Here is a 14,742-nt window from a genome sequence, read left to right on the forward strand (position 1 = left end):
CAGTTAAATGCACAAAACGTCAACATACCAATAAATGAAAATAATGATGGCAAAAGCTGTTGATTTTAAAACCATACATAGACTATGAGTAATTAGTGGTAAATACCAAATATTTTATCTAAGTCCTAACTGCAGTGTTGTTGAGCAAAATGGATGAAGTTGACCTGTTACTTAGGAGCATTTAACTAAAATTGAACTGCCAGTTTTCTTTTATAAATAAATATTTAATACAGCTGAGTTTCATAAGTTTTTCAATAAAGATGATCCAAAATAGACAATAATAATTAAAAATAATAATTATAAATAAAAAATTTTAAAACCTCTAGTTCCCTAGGAACTAGTTCCCTCACACACACACCAAAAAAATACATTGAATAACTATTGAGGCAATAGGTAATATTTTAAGGGTTCAATATAGGAAATTTCATAATGGCACTTATTATGTAAGCAAGCAACCTTTTATACTGATAGAAAGATTAATTACACTTCCAGGATATTGTTTTTCCAAGAATAATTGTTTCTAGAATTGTTTTCCTCTGACTAGTATGGATGATGACAAATCTTGATTCCTCATTCTTTCTGGGGGAAAAAAGTCTCTAAAACTGAGATGAAATCATAGAGATGAAAAATTATGGAAATACAGATAGAGAGATAAATGGGAAATATATCTCCAGTATAGAAATAGAGGTGGATAGGAAGAATAATCTCCAAAGATTTATTACACATTATAGCTAGGATTGACAATAATTAATTCAATTAATTGAATATTTCAGAACACCTAATAAGATTTTTTAATGTTTCCAACATAAAGAAATTATATATTCTGAGGTTATAAATTGGCCCCTATGATCTAATTATGAAATTTTGTATACATGTACTGAAATGACACACTGTACCCCACAAATACATACACTATGAGTGAATTAAAGATATATATTAATTTTTTAAAAGAAAATAGATCCTGAATACATGCATTATTCAAATCAGGAATGTGTACATTTTCTTAATACAAAGGTTTTCTTCTCAACAGGGAGACTGTTCCCTAGTTGCAAGCCACATCACAGACCCTGCCAGAAATACTCATGAGGCCTGCAAAGAGAGGTAAGTGGTTGGCTTCTATAGGCCTAAGCTTTATAATCAGCCAAGAGACTCCTGCATGAGTAGACTAGGTAGCACAGCACTTCTTTTAGTAATAAAATTCATAGCTCCATATTTGGGAAGAAGATAGTTGGAGGGTCCTTGATGGATTCAAAAGCTCTTCATTTATCTTTATATCCCTCAAACTGGTGCATGGTGGCTTTGGTTTAAGACCACAATTAAAAATAGATGGAAAGTATTCTAGCACTGGCAGACTTCCTATAAATTTACAAGTCCTCTTCCATCTGGCATACATGAACATGAAATCTATGGTACCTGTTTACAGTTGCTGGCTGACAGGCATAACTTTCAAGACTATTGACATGAGACTGCACGTTACAGCTCCAAATACTTTAAATCAACATATATGGGGGAGGGCTATGCTTCACTTACATAGGTATCCCAGCTTATCTGAATGGTATATGGAAGAGTCAAACCTCACATTTTCCCTGAATGCTCTTGAAATTTCAAATTATCATCTTATACATTATCTTTACTTTACAAGGAATCTAAAAATGTGTTATTTTAAGGTAAAGAAGTTAATTTTTGCGTGAGAAAACTATTTTATACTGATATTAATTTCAAGAATCTATCATTAAAGAATTAAAAACAAATCTCTTTACTTGTTTATGGCCTGTCTTCCCACTAAAATATCCATCAGTCCAATGACAGCTTGCCTTGTCTGTCTAGTGCACTTCTGTGAGCCCAGGACATTGAACAGAGCCTGGCTCCCAACAAGGTTTCAATAGATATTTCACTTAGAGAAAAACACAAGTCTCTGGGAAAAGACAGACTAGGCATAGGACATTTATTCCTACCAATTATATACATATTCATCCTACATGAGGGAGATTCTTCTTCTGTTTCCCCCCCCTTAAAAAAGGAAAATTGAAGAACTTTAGAACCATACTATTTTTATTGTTCTTTCATGTGTGTTTCTTCAGCCCTTTGGACATACCATTATAATGCCATTTATCAGACATTATTATAGCTATTTACAATCTATTTCTCCCTGTAGACTCTGAGTATATATAGGGAGAAATAGACTGTATTTATTTTCATATTATCAGGGCCCAAAGCAGTACCAAATGTTTAACCAAAATAAGTAAAGAGTAGACAATCAACAAAAGTTTGCAAATTAATAGGAGAAAGGCATTAAATGTCTAAGTATATATTCTTTTGTAATCCTTTTCTCTCCCTCCTAATGACACTCAGTGACATAATGACTAATTAGTTCCTTTCTACAATCCTTTTCTCTCATACTAAACCTATATGTTATTTGAGATTAGAACAAACACTAAACCAGGCTTATTTAATATTGCACTAATTTTGTCCTATTCTTTTTGTTTTCATCAAGAAATTAATAAAAATACAAGAGAATGACTTTTTCAGTTGTAATTCAAATCTACAATTCTATCTACTAACTCACATTTAAAGTATATTTCCATCAGTTTTCTCTACAATTTTAAATTTGACTGACAAGACTTTAAGATTAGTGCTACACCCATATCATTATATTTTTTCACAAGAGCAAAACTAAAATGTCTTTGTTTACTATTTGTTTCTAGAATTTATTCTGAAACATCTTATGTAATAAACATCTTGAAATGGAATTATCTCAGCAAACACAAATATGTATCACTATATATTTTTATACATTAGGAAAAACTATCCTGTTTAGAATTTGAGAACTGAGAATAGCATCTATTCCTAAATGTTTATGATAATAATGTATGTCTATTCTTTGTTATACTTCTCTATTCTTTGCAATTTTGTGTATGAATAGCAAGTGCCACATATTGTTTTACATCACTTTTGCAAAATTTTTTTGTCACATAAACCAAATATAATACCATGGGCTTTACCATCCTATGGGACCCCAAAGAAACAGGCCATGTATGCTTGCATATTTCAAAATGTTTCCTTGTTTTTAAAACTACCATTTGAATGTTTTGTTTTAGAGATAACAACTCAACAAATACAAACCTCAAAGAGTCAATTACATTTCTACACACCAACACTAGAAATGTAATTGATATGAGTCCAGAATTATGTCCATACATACATGGAACTCTGGAATTTGACAAAAGTGGCATACCAAAGTTGTTTTTCAAAGTAGTGATACCAATATACATTCTTAAGAGCAATGCATAAAAGATCTTGTTGCTCAAAAAATCTAACATATGATATTGTCATACTTGTTAATTTTTGCCAATTGCATAAATTGTACCTCATTTACATACATATATCAAATAGGTCAAATATCTCTTTATATTTTTATTAGTAGTTTTGTTTATTAATCTATAAAATTATTTTCATATCCATTTTCCTTTGAATCATTTTGCTTTTCTGAGGGGTATGTGAAAGTTCTCTATATGTTGTTGTTATTAATCCCAATATCTACACTGTGTCTTTATTTTACAAATTTTATGTAAAAAAAGTTTTTAATATTGATATTTTTGATATAATAAAATCTATCAGTCTTTTTATAGTATTTTTTCATGTTTAATAAATCTCATTCTGCCCTGAAAGCCTAAAAATTATTCACCCATATTTTTTACTAAGTTTTTATACTTTGTTTTTGACATTAAATCCTAAATCTACCTACAGTTGACTATTTGTCTATAACTGTGAAAATCCAAATGATTGAGACACTGAACAACAGAAAAGCAAAAGAATGTAGCAGCTCTGAGAATGAGAAGTTCAGCAAATAATTTTAAACATTTCTTCAGGAAATTGGGGAAATTAAATTAGAGTTCTGGGTCTGCCTAGAGAGAACATATAATAAATACCCAATGATTTTAACTGGAACTTCTTAATTACTACTCCTAGGAGTAGAGGCTAGCCAGAAATAGACCTACCTTTCAAAATTCATTCTGATTTTTCACAATAATACCCAGCATCCAATTAAAAATTATTCAACATACCAAGAGATTAGATTATATACCTGAAGGTTCAATATAAAAAACAGACATTAGAAACAACATTGAACATATCAAAATGGAAATTAACTGCAATTGAGGTGTTCAAGAAAAATGATGGAAATTTTAGCAAAGAATTAAAATTTGTAAAAAAAAAAAAAAAAAAAAAGAAGAAGGAGGAGGAGGAGGAGGAGGAGAAAGAGGAAGAGGAAGGCTGGGATTGTGGCTCAGTGGTAGAGTGCTTACCTAGCACACATGAGGCACTAGGTTTGATACCCAGCACCACATAAAAAATACTAAACAAAGTATTGAGTCCATCTACAACTAAAAAAAAAAGAAGGTGGAGGAGGAAGAAGGAAGGAAAAGAAAGAAATCTACGAAATGGAAATTCTTGAATGAAAATATGATTATTAAAAATAGTATAAATTAAGAAAAATTCCAGATTAAACTATCAGAGAAAACCAAATGTAAAATACAGAAACAAGAATAAAAGACATGAGTGACATGATGAATAAAACTTAAATGTTATAATCATGATCTAAAAAGAAGATTAAGAAAAGAGCAGAGATATTTAAGCAGAAAATGGCCAATAATTCTCCAGAATAGATGATAGACATTAAACCCCTAGCCAGATAAACACCCCACCAAAAAAGAACCTCAAACCAAAACTGATCATAATATTAATAAAACAAAAGATAAAGAGAAAATATCTTAAAATAAGGCAGAGAGAAAAGGTAGAATAACTTCAAAGAAGTAGCAATAAGACTGACAGCTTACTTCTGAAGGGAAACAATGCAATCCAGAAGGTAAAGTAAGAAAATCTTGAACTTGCTGAAAGGAACTAATTTCCAGATTTGAATTACATACTCAGAAGAAAAACAAGATACAAATGAAAATGACAGTCTCTAGAACTGGTAATGATAGAATAAAATATATCTGACTATTCATCTCACAAATAACAGACAAAATATATAAAACAATCAGTTGAAGACACCTGATGACCAAAAGCAAGCAGAAACTAGATAGTATTAGACTTTTGAAAGAAGAAAAACATATTGATAGAGAGTTACATATATTTGGCATTTCCTCTGAGGACATTGTGACAGCATAAGACAGAACTCAGGTAGAAAGCCACAATCTTACTGATTTTAGATGTCACAGGACAGAGTTTGGGGAAGGACAGAGCAAGTGGATAATGAGGATAAAATTCTCACAAATGAGGAAACCACAGATAGAGGTGCCCTACACATGAAGATTACTATATTTCATAACTAACTTCTGCAAGCACTTATGCAATGCCAAACCACCTAGTAGAAAGCAATATTTATAAGTGCAAAAATAAAAAAGCTAGCAGTGCTTTAATTGCTTCCCAATTCAGAAACAGAGGTTGATTTTTGAATTCTATATGTTAGAATGGCTTCGTAAACAAGTCATCCTTTGAAACTCCAAAAAGCCCACAATATAGAAGTAAAGAAGGCTGTCACCAGTGCTAAGGATTGTGTTAGACTAAAGACAAAACCAAAATTGACTCAACTTTTTTACAAGGCTGCACAAATTCTGGTGACTGGCACTAACTTAACCACCTGCTGAAGCAAAACTCTCCAGAGAAAGAAAATAGAATCCAGAATCTCTACAATCTACTTTTCATACTGTTAAATGTATAATCAAACATTACTAGTCATACCAAGAAATGAAGAAATGTGACCCACAGTCAAGGAAAAAAAATCACTCAATAGAAATAAAATCCAGGTGACTCTGATAAGTGTAAATAAGGAGTTATCAAATGAGGAGTTTAAAGCAAATATTATACTTCAAGTATACAACTAAAGGCATAAAACAACAACCCCCCCCCAAAAAAAAAAAAACCAGAATCTTCTAGTAGGGCCATGTAAATTACACTATGTTTTTATTAGAAGGAGAAAATTTCTAAATTGGTTTCAAAAATCCTTCTTGAAAATGTCAATAAATAAATAAATAAAACTATCCTCTACTTCCAATATCTTTTTACTTTTCTAAATGCTTTAAACTTATTTGTTGCTCTCATTAAGTCCTTCACATTATGCCACTGAGGGGGGGGGAAGCCTTTTGAAAACAGAGAACAGGAGAATATTTAAAACATGTTTCTAGGATCATACAGAGTTAATTGGATTAGAATCCATTCTCCTAAAACTTCAGCTCCACCACTAAGCTGAAATTCCTTCTAAGTTTTTGGGAACAATGTTCTCACTGTCACTATCTCTGCTTTCCATAGAATAAGCACTGACCATTCCTCAAATTCCAGAACGATAGTCTATTTCACTGCTTTCCTCCCACACTGAAGTGGCAGCAGTTCAATTGGAATTTTGTCAAAAGAATTAGAGTATAAAGCACTTGGTGATCTTTAACCAAATGTATCTGTTATATATGCAGCATATGACATGTATATGTATTTCATATATTATAACTGAACATGAAGAAGAATTTACTACATATTCCTAGAATCCAGACTTCGCTGAAGATTTATTTTTAAAACAATTTACTTTTATGGGCTAAAAAGGTTGACCTATTTTAAAAATGAAAGCAAATACCATCATGACAATTATTGTTCCCTTCTAAAAATGACTAATGTCTTACATGTTTATTATCAGACAGTATATGGAAACTATGTTGTCAAATATATCACATTTTCAGAGAAAAACAGTGTCAGAATAGGGCTCATATTCCTTACCAAAGATCCAACAAATAAACCATAATTAAAAGAGGTAATTTGTCATAAAAACATTATAAAATTTTATAATATAAAATGATAAAATGATGCTTTGATTTTTAAAATTTATTTAACAAACATTAACTAAATATTGGTTATGTGTCAGGTGTTGTAAATTAAATGAGACCTGGTACCTACTACCCTCAAGGAACTAAGAACCTGGATATACTAAACAAGCAAATTAATTTTTGCTCTACGGGGTGTTTAGTCCCGTGCAAAAAATGCTCAGAGTCTGTGAGGGCACCAAAAAGGATCATTTAAATCAACATGTAGGGGTCAGAAAGCACTTCTAAGAAGATGACCTGGGCTGAGCTTTGCTAGATGAGTAACAATTGACTGAATGAGAAGAGTAACCCAAGTGAAAGGAATATATGCTAACAAGTGCATAAAGCAACACGGACCATTCAAGATACTGCAAGTTCTTTTTTTTTTAGCTTTTTTTTTATTGGTTGTTCACAACATTACAAAGCTCTTGACATATCATATTTCATACATTAGATTCAAGTGGGTTACGAACTCCCAATTTTTACCCCAAATGCAGATTGCAGAATCACGTCGGTTACACATCCACAATTTTACATAATGCCCTATTAGTAATTGTTGTATTCTGCTACCTTTCCTATCCTCTACTATCCCCCCTCCCCTCCCCTCCCATCTTCTCTCTCTACCCCATCTACTGTAATTCATTTCTCTCCTTGTTTATTTTCCCATTCCCCTCACAACCTCTTATATGTAATTTTGTATAGCAATGAGGGTCTCCCTTCATTTCCATGCAATTTCCCTTTTCTCTCCCTTTCCCTCCCATCTCATGTCTCTGTTTAATGTTAATCTTTTCTTCCTGCTCTTCCTCCCTGCTCTGCTCTTAGTTGCTCTCATTATATCAAAGAAGACATTTGGTATTTGTTTTTTAGGGATTGGCTAGCTTCACTAAGCATATTCTGCTCTAGTGCCATCCATTTCCCTGCAAATTCCATGATTTTGTCATTTTTTAGTGCTGCGTAATATTCCATGGTGTATAAATGCCACAATTTTTTATCCATTCATCTATTGAAGGGCATCTGGGTTGGTTCCACAGTCTAGCAATTGTGAATTGTGCTGCTATGAACATCGATGTGGCAGTATCCCTGTAGTACGCTCTTTTAAGGTCTTCAGGGAATAGTCCGAGAAGGGCAATAGCTGGGTCAAATGGTGGTTCCATTCCCAGCTTTCCCAGGAATCTCCATACTGCTTTCCAAATTGGCCACACCAATTTGCAGTCCCACCAGCAATGTACAAGACTACCCTTTTCCCCACATCCTCATCAGCACTTGTTGTTTGACTTCATAATGGCTGCCAATCTTACTGGAGTGAGATGGTATCTTAGGGTGGTTTTGATTTTCATTTCTCTGACTGCTAGAGATGGTGAGCATTTTTTTATGTACTTGTTGATTGATTGTATGTCCTCCTCTGAGAAGTGTCTGTTCAGGTCCTTGGCCCATTTGTTTATTGGGTTATTTGTTATCTTATTGTCTTATTTTTTGAATTCTTTGTATACTCTGGAAATTAGGGCTCTATCTGAAGTGTCAGGAATAAAAATTTGTTCCCATGATGTAGGCTCCCTATTTACCTCTCTTATTGTTTCTCTTGCTGAGAAAAAACTTTTTAGTTTAAGTAAGTCCCATTTGTTGATTCTTGTTATTAACTCTTGTGCTATGGGTGTCCTATTAAGGAATTTGGAGCCCGACCCCACAATATGTAGATCGGAGCCAACTTTTTCTTCTATCAGACGCAGAGTCTCTGATTTGATATCAAGCTCCTTGATCCATTTTGAGTTAACTTTTGTTCATGGTGAGAGGAGAGGATTCAGTTTCATTTTGTTGCATATGGATTTCCAGTTTTCACAACACCATTTGTTGAAGATGCTATCCTTCCTCCATTGCATGCATTTAGCCCCTTTATTAAATATAAGATTGTTGTAATTTTGTGGATTAGTCTCTGTGTCCTCTATTCTATACCATTGGTCCACCCACCTGTTTTGGTACCAGTACCATGCTGTTTTTGTCGCTATTGCTCTGTAATATAGTTTGAAATCTGGTATCGCTATACCGCCTGATTCACACTTCCTGCTTAGAATTGCTTTTGCTATTCTGGGTCTTTTATTTTTCCATATGAATTTCATGATTGCTTTATCTATTTCTACAAGAAATGCCGTTGGGATTTTGATTGGCATTGCATTAAACCTATAGAGAACTTTTGGTAATATCGCCATTTTGATGATGTTAGTTCTGCCTATCCATGAACAGGGTATATTTTTCCATCTTCTAAGATCTTCTTCTACTTCTCTCTTTAGGGTTCTGTAGTTTTCATTGTATAAATCTTTCACCTCTTTTGTTAGGTTGATTCCCAAGTATTTTATTATTTTTGAGGATATTGTGAATGGAGTGTTTTTCCTCATTTCCGTTTCAGAAGTTTTGTCGCTGATATACAGAAATGCCTTTGATTTATGTGTGTTGATTTTATATCCTGCCACTTTGCTGAATTCATTTATTAGTTCCAGTAGTTTTTTTGTAGACCCTTTTGGGTCTTCTAGGTATAGAATCATGTCATCTGCAAATAGTGATAATTTAAGTTCTTCTTTTCCTATTTTTATGCCTTTAATTTCTTTCATCTGTCTAATTGCTCTGGCCAGTGTTTCGAGAACTATATTGAATAGAAGTGGTGATAGAGGGCATCCCTGTCTTGTTCCAGATTTTAGAGGGAATGCCTTCAATTTTTCTCCATTCAGAATGATGCCAGCCTGAGGCTTAGCATAGATAGCTTTTACAATATTGAGGTAAGTTCCTGTTATCCCTAGTTTTTCTAATGTCTTGAACATAAAGGGATGCTGTACTTTGTCGAATCCTTTTTCTGCATCTATTGAGATGATCATATGGTTCTTATCTTTGAGTCTATTGATGTGGTGAATAACATTTATTGATTTCCGTATATTGAACCATGCTTGCATCCCTGGGATGAATCCCACTTGATCATGGTGCACAATTTTTTTGATGTGCCTTTGTATCCGATTCGCCAGAATTTTATTGAGGATTTTTGCATCTAGGTTCATCAGAGATATTGGTCTGTAGTTTTCTTTCTTTGAGGTGTCTTTGGTTTCGGAATCAGGGTGATGTTGGCCACATAGAATGAATTTGGAAGAACTCCCTCTTTTTCTATTTCCTGAAATAACTTGAAAAGTATTGGTATTAATTCTTCTTTAAAGGTTTTGTAAAACTCTGCTGTATACCCATCCGGTCCTGGGCTTTTCTTGGTTGGTAGTCTTTTGATTGCTTTTCTATTTCATCCATTGACATTGGTCTGTTCAAATTGTGTGTATCCTCCTGACTCAGTCTGGGCAAATCATATGACTTAAGAAATTTATCGATGTCTTCACTATCTTCTATTTTATTGGAATATAGGTTTTCAAAATAATTTCTAATTGTCTTCTGTATTTCTGTAGCATCTGTTATGATATTATCTTTTTCATCCCATATGTTAGTAATTTGAGTTCTCTCTCTTCTCTTCGTTATCATGGCTAAGGGTCTGTCAATCTTATTATTTTTTCGAAGAACCAACTTTTAGTTTTGTTAATTTTTTCAGTAGTTTCTTTTGTTTCAATTTCGTTGATTTCCACTCTGATTTTAATTATTTCTTGCCTTCTGCTACATTTGCTGTTGTTTTGCTCTTCCTTTTCCAGGGCTTTGAGATGAAGTGTGAGCTCATTTATTTGTTGGTTTTTCCTTTTTTTGAGGAATGACCTCCAGGCGATGAATTCCCTCTTAAAACTGCTTTCATTGTGTCCCATAGATTCTGATATGTTGTGTCTTTATTTTCATTTATCTCTAAGAATTTTTTGATTTCCTCCTTTATGTCTTCTGTAACCCATTGATCATTCAGTAACATATTGTTCATTTTCCATGTGATGTAGAATTTTTCCTTTCTTCTTTTATCATTGATTTCCAGTTTCATTCCATTATGATCAGATAAAATGCATGGTATTATCTCCACCCCTTTATATTTACTGAGGGTTGCCCTATGGCATAATATATGGTCTATTTTTGAGAAGGATCCATGTGCTGCTGAGAAAAAAGTATATCCACTTGATGATGATTGATATATTCTATATATGTCAGTTAAGTCTAGGTTATTGATTGTGATATTGAGTTCTATAGTTTCTTTATTCAACTTTTGTTTGGAGGATCTGTCCAATGGTGAGAGAGGTGTGTTGAAGTCACCCATAATTATTGTGCTGTGGTCTATTTGATTCTTGAACTTGAGGAGAACTTGTTTTATGAATGTCGCAGCACCATTATTTGGTGCATAAATATTGATAATTGTTATGTCTTATTGGTGAATGGTTCCTTTTAACAGTATATAATGTCCTTCCTTATCCCTTTTGATTAACTTAGTCTTGAAGTCGATTTTATTCGATATGAGGATGGCCACCCCTGCTTGCTTACGAGGACTGTGTGCGTGGTATATTTTTTTCCCAACCTTTCACCTTCAGCCTGTGTATGTCTTTTCCAATCAGATGTGTCTCCTGGAGGCAGCATATTGTTGGATTTGTTTTTTTTAATCCATGTTACCAGCCTATGTCACTTTATTGGAGAGTTAAACCATTAACATTTAGAGTTACTATTGATATATGGTTTGTACTTCCTGCCATGTTTAATTATTTTTCTTTTTTTTTCTAATTTGGTTTGTTTCTCCATGATTAGCTTTCCCCCCGTCCTCTGTCTTTACCGAGGCACCTCCCACTGATGGTTTTGGTTATTGTTTTTCATTTCTTCCTCATGTAGTGTTTTGCTCAAGATGCTTTGCAATGCTGGTTTTCTGGCTGCAAATTCTTTTATCTTTTGTTTATCATGAAAGATTTTTATTTCGTTGTCGTACCTGAAGCTTAATTTTGCTGGATACAGAGTTCTTGGTTGGCATCCATTGTCTTTCAGTGTTTGAAATACCAGGATCTTCTTGCTTTCAGCATCTGTTGCTGTTGGTCTCAATGAATTTATCTCCTCCGCCGCGTTTTGGTGACGTCAGTTCTCTGTCATGGTGGTATCCCATGCAAATGGTGACAGTTCGTTCCCTTTGCCGGGTGACCAATGCAACGGGTGGGTCGCAAGTTCTTATTTAAAGGAAAGTTTAATATGGGTCTGTACCAGGAAATAGAATGAAAGAGAATGGTGGAACCAAAATCATTAAATGCTTTGGGAGTGAGGTTTTACCGTTAAAACTGTCCAGAAAGATTGCCCCCCCTAATTCTCCAATAGCTACTAAAAATAATTTGAAACAAGAACAAAAAATAAACATATTTTCATATTTAATTCATTTTGGAGCAAGACTAATGCAGTAATGCTGAATTCAGAAAGCAAAGGTAGAAACAAGGAGAAGGAGAAACAAGGAGACACACAGGCAGTAAAAATTTGTTAAACTGAGAAAATAATTGGAAGGGAGAATAGAACAAGAAAAGTCTAAACTAGGTGACTAAGATTATGATGGAAAACACAAGAAAAAATGGGTCTGAGACAGTAGGAAGCAAGGAAGAATGACAAATTTCTTTCAAATTATTTCACTTATATTTTCTATAAGTCGTCTGAAAATTTCTTATAAATTATAAGTCATGCATAAAGTATATAACAAGGTTAACCTTTTATGAAAAAACTGTATGAAGGCTTTTAAAGAAATAAAAAAATAGAACTATCATAGGATCCATGTTAATTGTAGTAATATTTATAATAACCAAGATAAGGAAGCAAACAATATAAAGTTTCTGTCAACAGGTGAATGGATAAAGAAACTACAGTTGCTTTACAGATACATGCACTAAGTAAATAACAAATGATTACATATATTTTATATGTGTGTGTGTGTGTGTGTGTGTGTGTGTGTGTGTGCATGCACACTGTACCCACCCTTTATGCTAGGAAAACTGGATATCTATATGTAGAAGAATAAAAGTAGATCCCTCTCATCCTGCATAAAAGTCACAATACTCAATGTGGCACCTAAGAATTGAACCAGAAAATTTGCAACTGCTAGAAGAAAACATACAGTCAACACTCCAACATATTGCCATAGGCATTGACCTCCTTAATAATATTCCTAAAGCTCAAGAAATAAAACCAGGAATTAATAAGTAGGATGGCATCAAATTTAAAAACTTCCACACAGTAAAGATACAGTTAAGAGTGTGGAGAGACTGCCTACAGAATGGAAAAAAAAAATCTTTCCCAGCTACTCTTTCAACAGAGAATTAATATCCAGAATATATAAAAAAAAACTAAAAACTTACCAGCAAAAAATGAATAACCCAATGAATAAATGAACAAAATAGATATTTCTCAAAAGAAGAAATGCAAATATCCAACAAATATGTGGAAAAAATGTTTAATATCCTTAGCATTCAGGAAAATAAAAATCAAAATTACACTGAGGAGGAAAAAAAAACTATGCTGAGGAACTGAGAGTGGTAGCACATGCCTATAATCCCAGATATTCTGAAGGCTGAGGAAGGAAGATCACAAGTTTGAGGCCAACCTCTAAAACTTAGCAAGACCCTGTCTCAAAATAAAGGGGGGTAGCTCAGTGATAGCACGCGCACCCTTGGGCTCAATCCCCAGTAACACACACAAAAAAACTATAATGACATGTGAGATTTCATCTCACTCCAGTTAGCATGGCAATCACCAAGAACATAAATAAATGCTGGTGAGGATACAGAGGGCAGCAACAGTCTCATTGTTGGTGGGACTGTAAGTTAGTACAACTACATGGATGTAAGCAGGGAGATTCCTCAAGAGACTAGGTATGGAGCCACAATATGACCCACCTATTCTACCCCTTGGTATTTATCCAAAAGACCTAAAATCAGCATACTATGGTGATACATACGTACCAATGTTTATATTAGAGCAATTCACAATACTCAATTTAGAATCAGCCTAAGTGTCCATCAACTGATAAAGAAAATGTGGTATACGTACACAATGGAGCTTTACTCAACCATACAGAAGAACGAAGCTATGTTATTCACTGGTATGTAGATGGAACTAGAGAATATCATGCTAAGTGAAGTAAGTCAGACTCAGAAAGTCAAGGGTCAGATATTTTCTCTCATATGTGAAAGCTAGAGAGGGAGGCATCTCACAAAAAATAGAAGGGAGACTAATAGAATAGAAGAAGGGGATTGAGAGGGGGAGAAGAGGAGGGCAGAGAGAGGTACTGGGGAATAAAATTGACCAGAACATGCTATGTCAATGTCTCCATGTACTACAGTGAACCCTACTTTTATGTATAGTTATAATGCACTACTTAGAAGGAGGAGGAGGAGAGGAGGAAGTAATAGAGAAGGGAATGAGGAAGAAGAGGAGAAGGAAGAATAGAAGGGAGACCAGCAGAATAGGGGATGGGGATAGGAGACAGGAAAAGGAGAAGCAAGCAAAAGGTACTACAAAATGAAATTGATCAAATTATGTTATATGCATGTATGAATATGTCACAGTGAATTCTACTGTTATGTATAATTATAATGCACCAATAATAACCATTTTAAAATCTGGCAGTAGAGGATTACAATCATTAGAAAAATTATTATATTATCTATCACACGACATGAAAAGTTTGAATACATGCCTTTATTAACTAATATTAATTTGGAACATGGAACATTAAGTTGGAACATGGGTTATGACTAGTTTAGTCAAAGTATTTTTTTAAAGTTTAGTAAACCTAACCCTCCAGAGAACTGAAAAATTTAAAAATGTCATTCTGAAACATTCATATCTGAAGCTTCTATCTCCTGTTTATAAAAGGCTTTATAATTTATTTATGTATGGGCAAATATGTCCTCAGCTTCATTCCTCTTCTCTTCGTTTATTATGGATAAGTTATTGTATGGTTGTGGGGGAAAGTTGTCTGCAGGGA

The 14,742-nt window shown here is 33.7% G+C and overlaps 1 protein-coding gene across 5 annotated transcripts in view; it reads right to left on the reverse strand.

Annotated features, from left to right (window-relative positions):
- Window positions 1-14,742, reverse strand: part of CTNNA3 (catenin alpha 3) — a 1,724,633-nt gene that overhangs the window by 1,636,147 nt on the left and 73,744 nt on the right. The gene's annotated exons all lie outside the window — the stretch shown is intronic.

The sequence above is a fragment of the Spermophilus citellus genome, assembly GCF_964194105.1.
Source record: "Spermophilus citellus genome assembly, chromosome: 15".
NCBI lineage: Eukaryota > Metazoa > Chordata > Mammalia > Rodentia > Sciuridae > Spermophilus > Spermophilus citellus.